The sequence below is a fragment of the Camelina sativa genome, chromosome 1 (assembly GCF_030686135.1).
Source record: "Camelina sativa cultivar CO46 ecotype springtype chromosome 1, ASM3068613v1".
Taxonomy (NCBI): Eukaryota; Viridiplantae; Streptophyta; class Magnoliopsida; order Brassicales; family Brassicaceae; genus Camelina; species Camelina sativa.
In genome coordinates, this window is record NC_141880.1 from 19131669 (window position 1) to 19148394 (window position 16726).

Below are 16726 nucleotides of genomic sequence, written 5' to 3' on the forward strand. Positions count from 1 at the left end.
AAGAATCACTAGGAAGTCTCAACAAACCACTGCAACCTCCATGGAACGTCATGATGCTAGCCTTGAATCAAGAGGACAAGCTGGAAGGACCACTCGACGCCCCACTCGATCATGCACTCGACCGAGTGGTGGTTCGAGCAGCCGGTCGAGCCAGATGCCGCGTCCAAGGGGAGAGAGAGTTGAGGAAGATCCTGAGAGGACTGAGAGTGAGGAGGAAAGGGAGTCAACTCTCAATGAGTTCATGAGGAGACACAAGGCCAAAGGGAAGAGGCCAGCAGTTGAGGTTGAACAAGAGGAGAGTGAGAATGAGAGTGAGGAAGAAAGTGAAAAAGAAAAGATAGAGGATGATGGAGAAGCTGAGTCCTGTGGGTTGTCAAAGAGGCAACTCTATGATGCTTTCATGAGAATGGAGTTCTTAGGGACAAGATATCCACACAAGGAAACCATGGAGAAGCTAGCCATTGGTGAAGATGTGGAGTACCTCTTTGAGAAGAGCAACCTGACCAAGTTTATGGGGCTTTGCATGGAGGGCTACAAAGAAGAGAGCTGTGAGTTTCTAGCCATAGTCAAGCTGCATACATATGCAAGGAAGGATGCTGAGTTTGGAGCTGGTCACATTGCTTTCACAATCAAGGGGAAAAGGTATGAACTTTCAATGAAGAAGATAGCCAATGTGTTTGGTTTTGAGGTTGGGAGCAATAGGAGTTTGATGATTCCAAGAGAAGAGTTCTATGCTGTGTGGGAAACCATTGGGGACAACAAATACTACTCATCCTCCAATTCCAAGAGTTCAAGGATAAGGAGCCCAGTCCTAAGGTACTTCCACAAAGCTCTTGCCAACACCTTCTTTGCTAGGAAGGAAACTGGGAATATTAATGAGGGGGAGCTAAAGATGATTGATTTGGCTCTCAATGGAGTCATCTTCCAAGCAAGGAATGGCACCATCATTCTTGGGACACTGTGGAGACTGACCTAGCAATGGTGCTCATTGATCACATGGTTTACTTGAGAAGTTGGGTAGGCAAGTTGGAGAATAAAGGATCAAGAGGAGCACTAACCATTGGAGGCATCATTACTCCAATCCTTCAAGCTGCTAAGGTTCCACTTAGAGGAGAAAGGGTTTCACCAAGATGGATTGACTCTAGCTACCTCACCTCTACTCTCATCCTAGCCAAGGAGATGCATCAAGGGAATCACATTTCAACTTTGAACTTCCAACACTTGGGGAAAAGCAACTGATTTTGCCTAACCAAGAGCTCACTACCATTCAAGAAGGAGCCAACATTGACTTTTGGCCAGCTGAGGAGCATTTGTTTGATGGGATAGTTCAACTTAGAGTTGATGAAGCTGGAGATGTGCAAATGGCTGATGGGGAGGAGCAATTTTACTTTGAGGATTATGAGCTCAACCCAAGAGATAGTAGAGGAGTGAGGGAGGCTACCAAGAGATTAACCTTTCTGCAAAAATGGAACAAATGGCATGGGAAGAGGTTTGATAAGCTGAAGAAGAAGGTGACCAACATGGCTAAGTCCATCAAGGGCTTAAAGAAGGAGATTGCTGAGTTGAAGAGTGGTAATTCTTCACCTACACCATCAAGCCATTTGAGGAGGAGTAGCTTAACTAGAGCACTTTCTAGAGTTGCGAACCCTGTGGAACCAGCTAGGGCTTCAATGTATGAGCCAAATCAGAGGAAGAGGAGCTCAAGTACCCGAGAACAACCCTTTTCAAGGTACTCGACCGGGTCACTCGAGCACCCACTCGACCGAGCACCCCCAATGCACTCGGTCGAGTTCCAGCCCAGATCACCCTATGGTTTCCCACCTCCAGCTGCTTATCCAGGATATCAAGGTTACCCTCCCATCCCACCCCAGTACTTCATGGATCCAGCACTCTACCAGCAGTTCTACCAGCAGCAAGGACCGCATTTTGACACTCGTGGTCCAGCTCGACCCCCCCACTCGAGCACGTACTCGACCGAGTCCCGGTCGATCCCCATCGTCGAGCTGCCCCAATCTCCACCTCCAAGTCACCAACAAGACCCCAACTACTCCTATGATAGCATGCAGATGGATGTGGACAACTACTTCCACAATCCCTAAGGTACCACTATCACCTTCCCTTGTAGATATCATTGCATTTGACATTGTGTTTTGTTTTTTGTTTTTCATCTTGAATCCTCAATCAAATTTCTTTCACACAGGGACTGTGTGATTTAAGTTTGGGGGAGGGTTTGAGATAGCATTTGACATTGTGTTTTGTGATTCTTATTTCAAATTTTTAGCATAATCATGTTAATACTTGCATAGCATCTAAGGCATAGAAAAACCCTAAAAATTTGAAAATTTTTGCAAAAATCTTTATAAAAAAAAGAGTGTTCATGTAGTTTGCACTGCACATTAGGATCTTGTTTAGCATGTTTCATGTAAGATTGTATAGTACTTGCATTAGGGATCTATGATGAGTATTCCCTTATTAGCTTGTTTATTCACTAGACTAGGATCAATGCCCAAGTTAATAGTACTTTGATGCTAGTTGAGTGGTTAGAATAAGATTGAACCAGGCCTTGAATTCCTACATTGCATTTGGTCTAAATTGAAGCATGTTGAGATTTGAAACCATTTCCTATTTATAAGAACCTAATATTGACTTTCAATTATCAATGTGTGCAATGCTTTAAACTCATGGATACCACATACATATTTGGATCATCTTCTTTCTTTTTACCACTCTTGTTGATCCAAGTAGCTGATTTCCTCATTAAGAATCAGTTCCCCTACCCCTAAACCAAACCTTCTTTCAAGCCATGTTTATTCTTGTGTGTGTGAGGCCTACTTTTAGGATTGAGCTTGGTAGAAAGTGTTAGGTTTGAACTGACAAGAGTAAAGCCTTGTGTAGTTCTAGTTTGCATTTTTCAAACTAGATAGGACTAGGTGGTTCACTTGTTGGGTTTGGGACTTGGCTATTATGAAAAGAAAAGAGGAAAAAAGAGAAAGAAAAGGTTAAAGTCTTTAGGAGGGGAATGTGTTTAAGAAAATTTAAAGTCTAGTGAAAGAATGGGAAGAATAAGGTTGTTTAAAGATGGTTCTAGTTAAAGAAAAGAAAGAAAGGAAAGAGAAGTATAGCAAAATGCTTATATGTCTTAAGAATAAGAAGAAAAGAGAACCATAGCAAATAAGTAAGAATCCCCCATTCCACTAGAAAGATCAAATAAGAAACCTCTCCTAAGACTTTAAAACCAAAAGAGAAAAGGGTGAAAAAGAAGAAAAGAAGTTAAAGGGTAGCACTAGGACCAATTGGGTTTAGATTGATAGGATAAACACTTTGGGTGCCTTTGGGTAGACAAGGTTTTGTTCTTGTATGTGTCTAAGTGTTCTTACCTTTAGCATTCTTCTAAAGCTCAATTCATTTTTTATGAGAGAACCTTGATATTGATAAGCCCTACTCTAAAAAGAGACCATCATTGTCTCTAAACCTTTTACTGCCAAGCCAAATGAGTTTAAGCATTGCATAGAATTGATTCATGTTCTTGATTAATGAATGTTAAAGGAAATGGTTGATTTGAATGCATGTGGATGTCTAAGGCTCAAATCAGTGAAGGTTGTGATATGCTTGTCTAAAGTCTTTAAGTATAGCTCATTCAACTTGCATCATAGTACTAGTAACTTGGACATTGATTCTAGATAGTCTATTTGCAAGCTTTAGGAGCTGAGATCCCACTTTCAAACCTCACCTACCTTCATTTGTCTTTGATTATTTGCTTGAGGGCAAGCAAAGACTAAGTTTGGGGGTGTTGATGTTCATATATTTTACCTTGTTTTCCCTTAGTTTATTCACAACTTTTGCATCTTTTGCTATCCATTTAGGCTATTATTGTGTAGCTTTAGGACTAATCAAGCATTAGAGTGTAGTTGCATTGCATTTGCATCTTTTCATGCATAAACAGGTGATTTTGGAGCTTAAGGAGCATGGAAGCAATGCTGAGGAGAAGTGAAGCTGTCCTGAGGAGAAAACAAGAGAGTTAAGGCTGTAGAATCAAGGTCCGGAGTCCAACTCGACCGCATCACTCGACCACCACTCGACCGTGTGCTGAGGAGGACTCGACCGAGTGGAGAATGCACGAGAGAAGCCAGCTCGACCAGCCACTCGACCGAGCACTGGTCGAGTTGACCGAGCCGTTGACCACTTTGACTTTTTGTATTTTTAGGGCTTCCACCTCTCCTCCTATATAAGGCCCTTGTACTTGCAGCCACAAAAGAGTCCAGCTTTTTAGAGAGTCTAAAACCTAGTTTTTACCTTTTTTAGATATTATTCCTTTTGCACTTTTATTTTATTTTTAGATCTTGTACTTGTTTGAGAAAGAAAGACTAGATTCTTATATTTTGTTTGTTTCATAACTTTCAAAGTATTAAGATTTCGAGTTTTATTCCTTCATCAATATTGTAGATCTCTGTTTCATCTCTCTAATGATGCAAGTTTCATTATTTTCTGGGTTTTTGACATATTTCACCATGTGTTCTTGTGAGTAGTTTGTTTAGGACCTTGAGGATGGGTTAGGTTGGGTTGATCTTGTGGTTTGTTTGATTTGGTCAAGCTTGATTGTTGTAGATCTCTTCTAGGCTAGATGATCTTAATGCTGATCCTATATCTGAGAGGGTAGGGTTTGATTTCAAGCATCTTAGCATCACACCAATGTCTAAGGAGCATAGATAAGGCTAGATCTAGAGCTTACCATTAGGCTTGCTAAGAGATTAGGAGTCTTGTTTGGTTTGAGATGTATTGCTTAATGCCTGCTTCTGTAGATTCTTTTCTTTGTGAGAACAAGTCTAGAATTGCATAGGTTTGATTGTTTCTTGCCATGAGAGTGGATTAAACATGTATTAGAATAGTATGTCTAGAGATCAGCTCAATGTTTGCTTGAGATTTGTTGACCAAGTTAGATAACCACAATGATTAGCTCAGCCCATGAATCCCTCCTCAAGGCCTTCTTTGTTTATTGAAATCCTAGTAAAAATATCATTGCTTGTTTGTTGTTTGATTGGTTTTAGCATTGCTCTGTTTTTCTTGTGTTGCTCTGTTTTCACGTTTAAGTCTAGCTCGACCACCCACTCGACCTACACTCGGTCGAGTGCTGCTCGAGTTCATCCCCAGAACTTGTGTTTTTGATTTGTGATTGTCTTGTTTCATTCCTGTTTCATTTCCATTGCATTCATGTAGTTTCATGTTCATTACTTGTCTTGCATTAGTTCATTAGCATAGTTTCTATCTTTGTTCTAGTTTCATTATAGCTTCAAGTTGTTTGTTCTGTTTGCATTTAGTATCCTGTTCTAGTTGTTTTTACTTTCTGCATTTCATATCTCATTTTAGGATTGTTAGTGACAAACAATCTTTACAATTGGCTTGACTTAGACTCATATGCACATCTTAATTGTTCACAATCACTCAGATAGGATTGACACCTCTTATACTGCAACTGCATAAGGGGAATTGAAACACCCTGACTTCTATTCATTCCATACATCATCATTCCATACATCATTCAGTAACATAGGTGTTTACTGCTTCAAATCAATGTTTCTCTCTGTTTTCGCCTGTTTTCTCGGTTTAAGCCTTTTTGAGATAAAATTGATTTAAGCGTTGTCTAAACACTCTAAATTCAACCCAAACTGTTATAATTAGTCAAATGCATTGTATTGTTACATATTATGACCCTAGAAAGAGTAACATAGCTGTTTACTGCTTCAGATCAATGTTTTTCTCGGTTTTAGCCTGTTTTCTCGGTTTAAGCATGTTTTGGGATGAAACGGGTTTAAGTGTTGTCTAAACACTCCAAATTGAACCCAAACTGTTATAATCAGTCAAATGCATTGTATTTTTACACGTTTTGACCCTAGAAAGAGTAACACAGCTTTTTACTGCTTCGAATCAATGTTTTCTCTCGGTTTTAGCCTGTTTTCTCGGTTTAAGTGTTGTCTAAACACTCCAAATTCATCCCGAATTCTTACAATTATTGAAATGCATTGTAATGTCACACATTCTGATCCTAGAAACAGTAACAACGCTGTTTACTGCTTAGAATCAATGTTTTCTCGGTTATAGCCTGTTTCAGGACAAAATGGGTATAAGTGGTGTCTAAACACTCCAAATTCATCCTGACCTCTTATAATTAGTAAAATGCATTGGATTGTTAGATATTTTGACCCTGGAAAGAGTAACATAGCTGTTTACTGCTTCAAATCAATTTTTCTCTCGGTTTTAGCCTATTTTTTCGGTTTAATCCTATTTTGAGATAAAACGGGTTTAAATGTTGTCTGAACACTCTAAATTCAACCCAAACTGTTATAATTAGTCAAATGCATTGTATTGTTACATATTTTGACCATATAAAGAGTAACATATCTGTTTACTGCTTCAAAGTAACGTTTCTCTCGGTTTTAGCTTGTTTTCTCGGTTTTAGCCTGTTTTGGGATAAAACGGGTATAAGTGTTGTCTAAACACTCCAAATTGAACCCAAACTGTTATAATCAGTCAAATGCATTGTATTTTTACACGTTTTGACCCTAGAAAGAGTAACACAGCTTTTTACTGCTTCGAATCAATGTTTTCTCTCGGTTTTAGCCTGTTTTCACGGTTTAAGCATGTTTTAGGATAAAACGGGTTTAAGTGTTGTCTAAACCCTCCAAATTCATCCCGAATTCTTACAATTAGTCAAATGCATTGGAATGTCACACACTCTGACCCTAGAAACAGCAACAACGCTGTGTACTGCTTAGAATCAATGTTTTCTAGGTTTTAGCCTGATTGAGGACAAAATGGGTATAAGTGGTGTCTAAACACTCCAAATTCATCCCGACCTCTTATAATTAGTCAAATGCATTGGATTGTTATATATTTTGACCCTGGAAAGATTAACATAGCTGTTTACTGCTTCGAATCAATTTTTTCTCTCGGTTTTAGCCTATTTTCGATTTAAGCCAGTTTTGGGATAAAACGGGTTTAAGTGTTCTCTAAACACTCCGAATTCATCCCGAACTCTTAAAATTAGTTAAATCGAATGGAAATTCACACATTATGACGCTAGAAACTGTAACAAAGCTGTTTACTGCTTAAAATCAACGTTTTCTTGCCTTTAATTCGGGACAAAATGGGTATAAGTGGTGTCCAAACAATCCAAATTCAACTCGAACTATTATAATTAGTCAAATGCATTGGATTGTTACATATTTAAACCATAAAAGGAGTAACATAAGTGTTTACTGCTTCAAATTAATGTTTCTCTCGGTTTTTGCCTATTTTCTCGGTTTAAGTCTTTTTTGGGATAAAACGGGTTTAAGTGTTGTCTACACACTCTAAATTCAACCCAAACTGTTATAATTAGTCAAATGCATTGTATTGTTACATATTTTGACCCTAGAAAGAGTAACATAGCTGTTTACTGCTTCAAATCAATGTTTCTCTCGGTTTTAGCCTGTTTTCTTGGTTTAACCCTGTTTTGGGATCAAATGGGTTTAAGTGTTGTCTAAACACTCCAAATTGAACCCAAACTGTTATAATCAGTCAAATGCATTGTATTTTTACATGTTTGACCCTAGAAAGAGTAACACAGCTTTTTACTGCTTTGAATCAATGTTTTCTCTCGGTTTTAGCCTGTTTTCTCGGTTTAAGCATGTTTTGGGATAAAACGGGTTTAAGTGTTGTCTAAACACTCCAAATTCATCCCGAATTCTTACAATTAGTCAAATGCATTGGAATGTCACACATTCTGACTCTAGAAACAGTAACAACGCTGTGTACTGCTTAGAATCAATGTTTTCTCGGTTTTAGCCTGTTTGAGGACAAAATGGGTATAAGTGGTGTCTAAACACTCCAAATTCATCCTGACCTCTTATAATTAGTCAAATGCATTGGATTGTTATATATTTTGACCCTGGAAAGATTAACATAGCTATTTACTGCTTCGAATCAATTTTTTCTCTCGGTTTTAGCCTATTTTCGATTTAAGCCAGTTTTGGGATAAAACGGGTTGAAGTGTTCTCTAAACACTCCAAATTCATCCCGAACACTTACAATTAGCTAAATCGATTGGAATTTCACACATTATGACGCTAGAAACTGTAATAAAGCTGTTTACTGCTTAAAATCAACGTTTTCTCGGCTTTAGCCTGTTTCGGGACAAAATGGGTATAAGTGGTGCCCAAACAATCCAAATTCAACTCGAACTATTATAATTAGTCAAATGCATTGGATTGTTACATATTTTAACCGTAACAAGAGTAACAAAAGTGTTTGCTTCTTCAAATCAATGTTTATCTCGGTTTTAGCCTGTTTTCTTGGTTTAACCCTGTTTTGGGATCAAATGGGTTTAAGTGTTGTCTTAACATTCCAAATTGAACCCAAAATGTTATAATCAGTCAAATGCATTGTATTGTTACATTTGTTGATCCTAGAAAGAGTAACACAGCTTTTTACTGCTTCGAATCAATGTTTTCTCTCGGTTTTAGCCTGTTTTCTCGGTTTAAGCATGTTTTAGGATAAAACGGGTTTAAGTGTTGTCTAAACACTCCAAATTCATCCCAAATTCTTACAATTAGTCAAATGCATTGGAATGTCACACATTCTGACCCTAGAAACAGCAACAACGCTGTGTACTGCTTAGAACGAATGTTTTCTCGGTTTTAGCCTGTTTGAGGATAAAATGGGTATAAGTGGTGTCTAAACACTCCAAATTCATCCCGACCTCTTATAATTAGTCAAATGCATTGGATTGTTATATATTTTGACCCTGGAAAGATTAACATAGCTGTTTACTGCTTCGAATCAATTTTTTCTCTCGGTTTTAGCCTATTTTCGATTTAAGCCAGTTTTGGGATAAAACGGGTTTAAGTGTTCTCTAAACACTCCAAATTCATCCCGAACTCATACAATTAGTTAAATCGATTGGAAATTCACACATTATGATGCTAGAAACTGTAACAAAGCTGTTTACTGCTTAAAATCAACGTTTTCTTGGCTTTAATTCGGGACAAAATGGGTATAAGTGGTGTCCAAACAATCCAAATTCAACTCGAACTATTATAATTAGTCAAATGCATTGGATTGTTACATATTTTAACCGTAAAAAGAGTAACATAAGTGTTTACTGCTTCAAATCAATGTTTCTCTCGGTTTTCGCCTATTTTCTCGGTTTAAGTCTTGTTTGGGATAAAACGGGTTTAAGTGTTGTCTAAACACTCTAAATTCAACCCAAACTGTTATAATTAGTCAAATGCATTGTATTGTTACATATTTTGACCATAGAAAGAGTAACATAGCTGTTTACTGCTTCAAATCAATGTTTCTCTCGGTTTTAGCCTGTTTTCTTGGTTTAGCTCTGTTTTGGGATCAAATGGGTTTAAGTGTTGTCTAAACACTCCAAATTGAACCCAAACGGTTATAATCAGTCAAATGCATTGTATTTTTACACGTTTTGACCCTAGAAAGAGTAACACAGCTTTTTACTGCTTTGAATCAATGTTTTCTCTCAGTTTTAGCCTGTTTTCTCGGTTTAAGCATGTTTTGGGATAAAACGGGTTTAAGTGTTGTCTAAACACTCCAAATTCAACCCGAATTCTTACAATTAGTCAAATGCATTGGAATGTCACACATTCTGACCCTAGAAACAGTAACAATGCTGTGTACTGCTTAGAATCAATGTTTTCTCGGTTTTAGCCTGTTTGAGGACAAAATGGGTATAAGTGGTGTCTAAACACTCCAAATTCATCCCGACCTCTTATAATTAGTCAAATGCATTGGATTGTTATATATTTTGACCCTGGAAAGATTAACATAGCTGTTTACTGCTTCGAATCAATTTTTTCTCTCGGTTTTAGCCTATTTTCGATTTAAGCCAGTTTTGGGATAAAACGGGTTTAAGTGTTCTCTAAACACTCCAAATTCATCCCGAACTCTTACAATTAGTTAAATCGATTGGAAATTCACACATTATGACGCTAGAAACTGTAACAAAGCTGTTTACTGCTTAAAATCAACGTTTTCTTGGCTTTAATTCGGGACAAAATGGGTATAAGTGGTGTCTAAACAATCCAAATTCAACTCGAACTATTATAATTAGTCAAATGCATTGGATTGTTACATATTTTAACCGTAAAAAGAGTAACATAAGTGTTTACTGCTTCAAATCAATGTTTTTCTCGGTTTTCGCCAGTTTTCTCGGTTTAAGCCTTTTTTGGGATAAAACGGGTTTAAGTGTTGTCTAAACACTCTAAATTCAACCCAAACTGTTATAATTAGTCAAATGCATTGTATTGTTACATATTTTGACCCTAGAAAGAGTAACATAGCTGTTTACTGCTTCAAATCAATGTTTCTCTCGGTTTTAGCCTGTTTTCTTGGTTTAACCCTGTTTTGGGATCAAATGGGTTTAAGTGTTGTCTAAACACTCCAAATTGAACCCAAACTGTTATAATCAGTCAAATGCATTGAATTTTTACACGTTTTGATCCTAGAAAGAGTAACACAGCTTTTTACTGCTTCGAATCAATGTTTTCTCTCGGTTTTAGCCTGTTTTCTCGGTTTAAGCATGTTTTGGGATAAAACGGGTTTAAGTGTTCTCTAAACACTCCAAATTCATCCCGAACACTAACAATTAGCTAAATCGATTGGAATTTCACACATTATGACGCTAGAAACTGTAACAAAGCTGTTTACTGCTTAAAATCAACGTTTTCTCGGCTTTATCCTGTTTCGGGACAAAATGGGTATAAGTGGTGCCCAAACAATCCAAATTCAACTCGAACTATTATAATCAGTCAAATGCATTGTATTGTTACATTTGTTGATCCTAGAAAGAGTAACACAGCTTTTTACTGCTTCGAATCAATGTTTTCTCTCGGTTTTAGCCTGTTTTCTCGGTTTAAGCATGTTTTAGGATAAAATGGATTTAAGTGTTGTCTAAACACTCCAAATTCATCCCGAATTCTTACAATTAGTCAAATGCATTGGAATGTCACACATTCTGACCCTAGAAACAGTAACAATGCTGTGTACTGCTTAGAATCAATGTTTTCTCGGTTTTAGCCTGTTTGAGGACAAAATGGGTATAAGTGGTGTCTAAACACTCCAAATTCATCCCGACCTCTTATAATTAGTCAAATGCATTGGATTGTTATATATTTTGACCCTGGAAAGATTAACATAGCTGTTTACTGCTTCGAATCAATTTTTTCTCTCGGTTTTAGCCTATTTTCGATTTAAGCCAGTTTTGGGATAAAACGGGTTTAAGTGTTCTCTAAACACTCCAAATTCATCCCGAACTCTTACAATTAGTTAAATCGAAGGGAAATTCACACATTATGACGCTAGAAACTGTAACAAAGCTGTTTACTATTTAAAATCAACGTTTTCTTGGCTTTAATTCGGGACAAAATGGGTATAAGTGGTGTCCAAACAATCCAAATTCAACTCGAACTATTATAATTAGTCAAATGCATTGGATTGTTACATATTTTAGCCGTAAAAAGAGTAACATAAGTGTTTACTGCTTCAAATCAATGTTTCTCTCGGTTTTCGCCTATTTTCTCGGTTTAAGTCTTGTTTGGGATAAAACGGGTTTAAGTGTTGTCTAAACACTCTAAATTCAACCCAAACTGTTATAATTAGTCAAATGCATTGTATTGTTACATATTTTGACCATAGAAAGAGTAACATAGCTGTTTACTGCTTCAAATCAATGTTTCTCTCGGTTTTAGCCTGTTTTCTTGGTTTAGCTCTGTTTTGGGATCAAATGGGTTTAAGTGTTGTCTAAACACTCCAAATTGAACCCAAACTGTAATAATCAGTCAAATGCATTGTATTTTTACACGTTTTGACCCTAGAAAGAGTAACACAGCTTTTTACTGCTTCGAATCAATGTTTTCTCTCGGTTTTAGCCTGTTTTCTCGGTTTAAGCATGTTTTGGGATAAAACGGGTTTAAGTGTTGTCTAAACACTCCAAATTCATCCCGAATTCTTACAATTAGTCAAATGCATTGGAATGTCACACATTCTGACCCTAGAAACAGTAACAACGTTGTGTACTGCTTAGAATCAATGTTTTCTCGGTTTTAGCCTGTTTGAGGACAAAATGGGTATAAGTGGTGTCTAAACACTCCAAATTCATCCCGACCTCTTACAATTAGTCAAATGCATTGGATTGTTATATATTTTGACCCTGGAAAGATTAACATAGCTGTTTACTGCTTCAAATCAATTTTTTCTCTCGGTTTTAGCCTATTTTCGATTTAAGCCAGTTTTGGGATAAAACGGGATTAAGTGTTCTCTAAACACTCCAAATTCATCCCGAACTCTTACAATTAGTTAAATCGATTGGAATTTCACACATTATGATGCTAGAAACTGTAACAAAGCTGTTTACTGCTTAAAATCAACGTTTTCTCGGCTTTAGCCTGTTTCGGGACAAAATGGGTATAAGTGGTGTCCAAACAATCCAAATTCAACTCGAACTATTATAATTAGTCAAATGCATTGGATTGCTACATATTTTAACCGTAACAAGAGTAACAAAAGTGTTTGCTGCTTCAAATCAATGTTTCTCTCGGTTTTAGCCTGTTTTCTTGGTTTAACCCTGTTTTGGGATCAAATGGGTTTAAGTGTTGTCTAAACACTCTAAATTCAACCCAAACTGTTATAATTTGTCAAATTCATTGTATTGTTACATATTTTGACCCTAGAAAGAGTAACATAGCTGTTTACTGCTTCAAATCAATGTTTCTCTCGGTTTTAGCCTGTTTTCTCGGTTTAACCCTGTTTTGGGATCAAATGGGTTTAATTGTTGTCTAAACACTCCAAATTGAACCCAAACTGTTATAATCAGTCAAATGCATTGTATTTTTACACGTTTTGACCCTAGAAAGAGTAACACAGCTTTTTACTGCTTCGAATCAATGTTTTCTCTCGGTTTTAGCCTGTTTTCTCGGTTTAAGCATGTTTTGGGATAAAACGGGTTTAAGTGTTGTCTAAACACTCCAAATTCATCCCGAATTCTTACAATTAGTCAAATGCATTGGAATGTCACACATTCTGACCCTAGAAACAGTAACAACGCTGTGTACTGCTTAGAATCAATGTTTTCTCGGTTTTAGCCTGTTTGAGGACAAAATGGGTATAAGTGGTGTCTAAACACTCCAAATTCATCCCGACCTCTTATAATTAGTCAAATGCATTGGATTGTTATATATTTTGACCCTGGGAAGATTAACATAGCTGTTTACTGCTTCAAATCAATTTTTTCTCTCGGTTTTAGCCTATTTTCGATTTAAGCCAGTTTTGGGATAAAACGGGTTTAAGTGTTCTCTAAACACTCCAAATTCATCCCAAACTCTTACAATTAGTTAAATCGATTGGAAATTCACACATTATGACGCTAGAAACTGTAACAAAGCTGTTTACTGCTTAAAATCAACGTTTTCTTGGCTTTAATTCGGTACAAAATGGGTATAAGTGGTGTCCAAACAATCCAAATTCAACTCGAACTATTATAATTAGTCAAATGCATTGGATTGTTACATATTTTAACCGTAAAAAGAGTAACATAAGTGTTTACTGCTTCAAATCATTGTTTCTCTCGGTTTTCGCCAGTTTTCTCGGTTTAAGCCTTTTTTGGGATAAAACGGGTTTAAGTGTTGTCTAAACACTCTAAATTCAACCCAAATTGTTATAATTAGTCAAATGCATTGTATTGTTACATATTTTGACCCTAGAAAGAGTAACATAGCTGTTTACTGCTTCAAATCAATGTTTCTCTCGGTTTTAGCCTGTTTTCTTGGTTTAACCCTGTTTTGGGATCAAATGGGTTTAAGTGTTGTCTAAACACTCCAAATTGAACCCAAACTGTTATAATCAGTCAAATGCATTGTATTTTTACACGTTTTGACCCTAGAAAGAGTAACACAGCTTTTTACTGCTTCGAATCAATGTTTTCTCTCGGTTTTAGCCTGTTTTCTCGGTTTAAGCATGTTTTGGGATAAAACGGGTTTAAGTGTTCTCTAAACACTCCAAATTCATCCCGAACACTAACAATTAGCTAAATCGATTGGAATTTCACACATTATGACGCTAGAAACTGTAACAAAGCTGTTTACTGCTTAAAATCAACGTTTTCTCGGCTTTAGCCTGTTTCGGGACAAAATGGGTATAAGTGGTGCCCAAACAATCCAAATTCAACTCGAACTATTATAATTAGTCAAATGCATTGGATTGTTACATATTTTAACCGTAACAAGAGTAACAAAAGTGTTTGCTGCTTCAAATCAATGTTTCTCTCGGTTTTAGCCTGTTTTCTTGGTTTAACCCTGTTTTGGGATCAAATGGGTTTAAGTGTTGTCTAAACACTCCAAATTGAACCCAAAATGTTATAATCAGTCAAATGCATTGTATTGTTACATTTGTTGATCCTAGAAAGAGTAACACAGCTTTTTACTGCTTCGAATCAATGTTTTCTCTCGGTTTTAGCCTGTTTTCTCGGTTTAAGCATGTTTTGGGATAAAACGGGTTTAAGTGTTCTCTAAACACTCCAAATTCATCCCGAACACTAACAATTAGCTAAATCGATTGGAATTTCACACATTATGACGCTAGAAACTGTAACAAAGCTGTTTACTGCTTAAAATCAACGTTTTCTCGGCTTTAGCCTGTTTCGGGACAAAATGGGTATAAGTGGTGCCCAAACAATCCAAATTCAACTCGAACTATTATAATTAGTCAAATGCATTGGATTGTTACATATTTTAACCGTAACAAGAGTAACAAAAGTGTTTGCTGCTTCAAATCAATGTTTCTCTCGGTTTTAGCCTGTTTTCTTGGTTTAACCCTGTTTTGGGATCAAATGGGTTTAAGTGTTGTCTAAACACTCCAAATTGAACCCAAAATGTTATAATCAGTCAAATGCATTGTATTGTTACATTTGTTGATCCTAGAAAGAGTAACACAGCTTTTTACTGCTTCGAATCAATGTTTTCTCTCGGTTTTAGCCTGTTTTCTCGGTTTAAGCATGTTTTAGGATAAAACGGGTTTAAGTGTTGTCTAAACACTCCAAATTCATCCTGAATTCTTACAATTAGTCAAATGCATTGGAATGTCACACATTCTGACCCTAGAAACAGCAACAACGCTGTGTACTGCTTAGAATGATTGTTTTCTCGGTTTTAGCCAGTTTGAGGACAAAATGGGTATAAGTGGTGTCTAAACACTCCAAATTCATCCCGACCTCTTATAATTAGTCAAATGCATTGGATTGTTATATATTTTGACCCTGGAAAGATTAACATAGCTGTTTACTGCTTCGAATCAATTTTTTCTCTCGGTTTTAGCCTATTTTCGATTTAAGCCAGTTTTGGGATAAAACGGGTTTAAGTGTTCTCTAAACACTCCAAATTCATCCCGAACTCTTACAATTAGTTAAATCGATTGGAAATTCACACATTATGACGCTAGAAACTGTAACAAAGCTGTTTACTGCTTAAAATCAACGTTTTCTTGGCTTTAATTCGGGACAAAATGGGTATAAGTGGTGTCCAAACAATCCAAATTCAACTCGAACTATTATAATTAGTCAAATGCATTGGATTGTTACATATTTTAACCGTAAAAAGAGTAACATAAGTGTTTACTGCTTCAAATCAATGTTTCTCTCGGTTTTCGCCTATTTTCTCGGTTTAAGTCTTGTTTGGGATAAAACGGGTTTAAGTGTTGTCTAAACACTCTAAATTCAACCCAAACTGTTATAATTAGTCAAATGCATTGTATTGTTACATATTTTGACCATAGAAAGAGTAACATAGCTGTTTACTGCTTCAAATCAATGTTTCTCTCGGTTTTAGCCTGTTTTCTTGGTTTAGCTCTGTTTTGGGATCAAATGGGTTTAAGTGTTGTCTAAACACTCCAAATTGAACCCAAACGGTTATAATCAGTCAAATGCATTGTATTTTTACACGTTTTGACCCTACAAAGAGTAACACAGCTTTTTACTGCTTTGAATCAATGTTTTCTCTCAGTTTTAGCCTGTTTTCTTGGTTTAAGCATGTTTTGGGATAAAACGGGTTTAAGTGTTGTCTAAACACTCCAAATTCATCCCGAATTCTTACAATTAGTCAAATGCATTGGAATGTCACACATTCTGACCCTAGAAACAGTAACAATGCTGTGTACTGCTTAGAATCAATGTTTTCTCGGTTTTAGCCTGTTTGAGGACAAAATGGGTATAAGTGGTGTCTAAACACTCCAAATTCATCCCGACCTCTTATAATTAGTCAAATGCATTGGATTGTTATATATTTTGACCCTGGAAAGATTAACATAGCTGTTTACTGCTTCGAATCAATTTTTTCTCTCGGTTTTAGCCTATTTTCGATTTAAGCCAGTTTTGGGATAAAACTGGTTTAAGTGTTCTCTAAACACTCCAAATTCATCCCGAACTCTTACAATTAGTTAAATCGATTGGAAATTCACACATTATGACGCTAGAAACTGTAACAAAGCTGTTTACTGCTTAAAATCAACGTTTTCTTGGCTTTAATTCGGGACAAAATGGGTATAAGTGGTGTCCAAACAATCCAAATTCAACTCGAACTATTATAATTAGTCAAATGCATTGGATTGTTACATATTTTAACCGTAAAAAGAGTAACATAAGTGTTTACTGCTTCAAATCAATGTTTCTCTCGGTTTTCGCCTG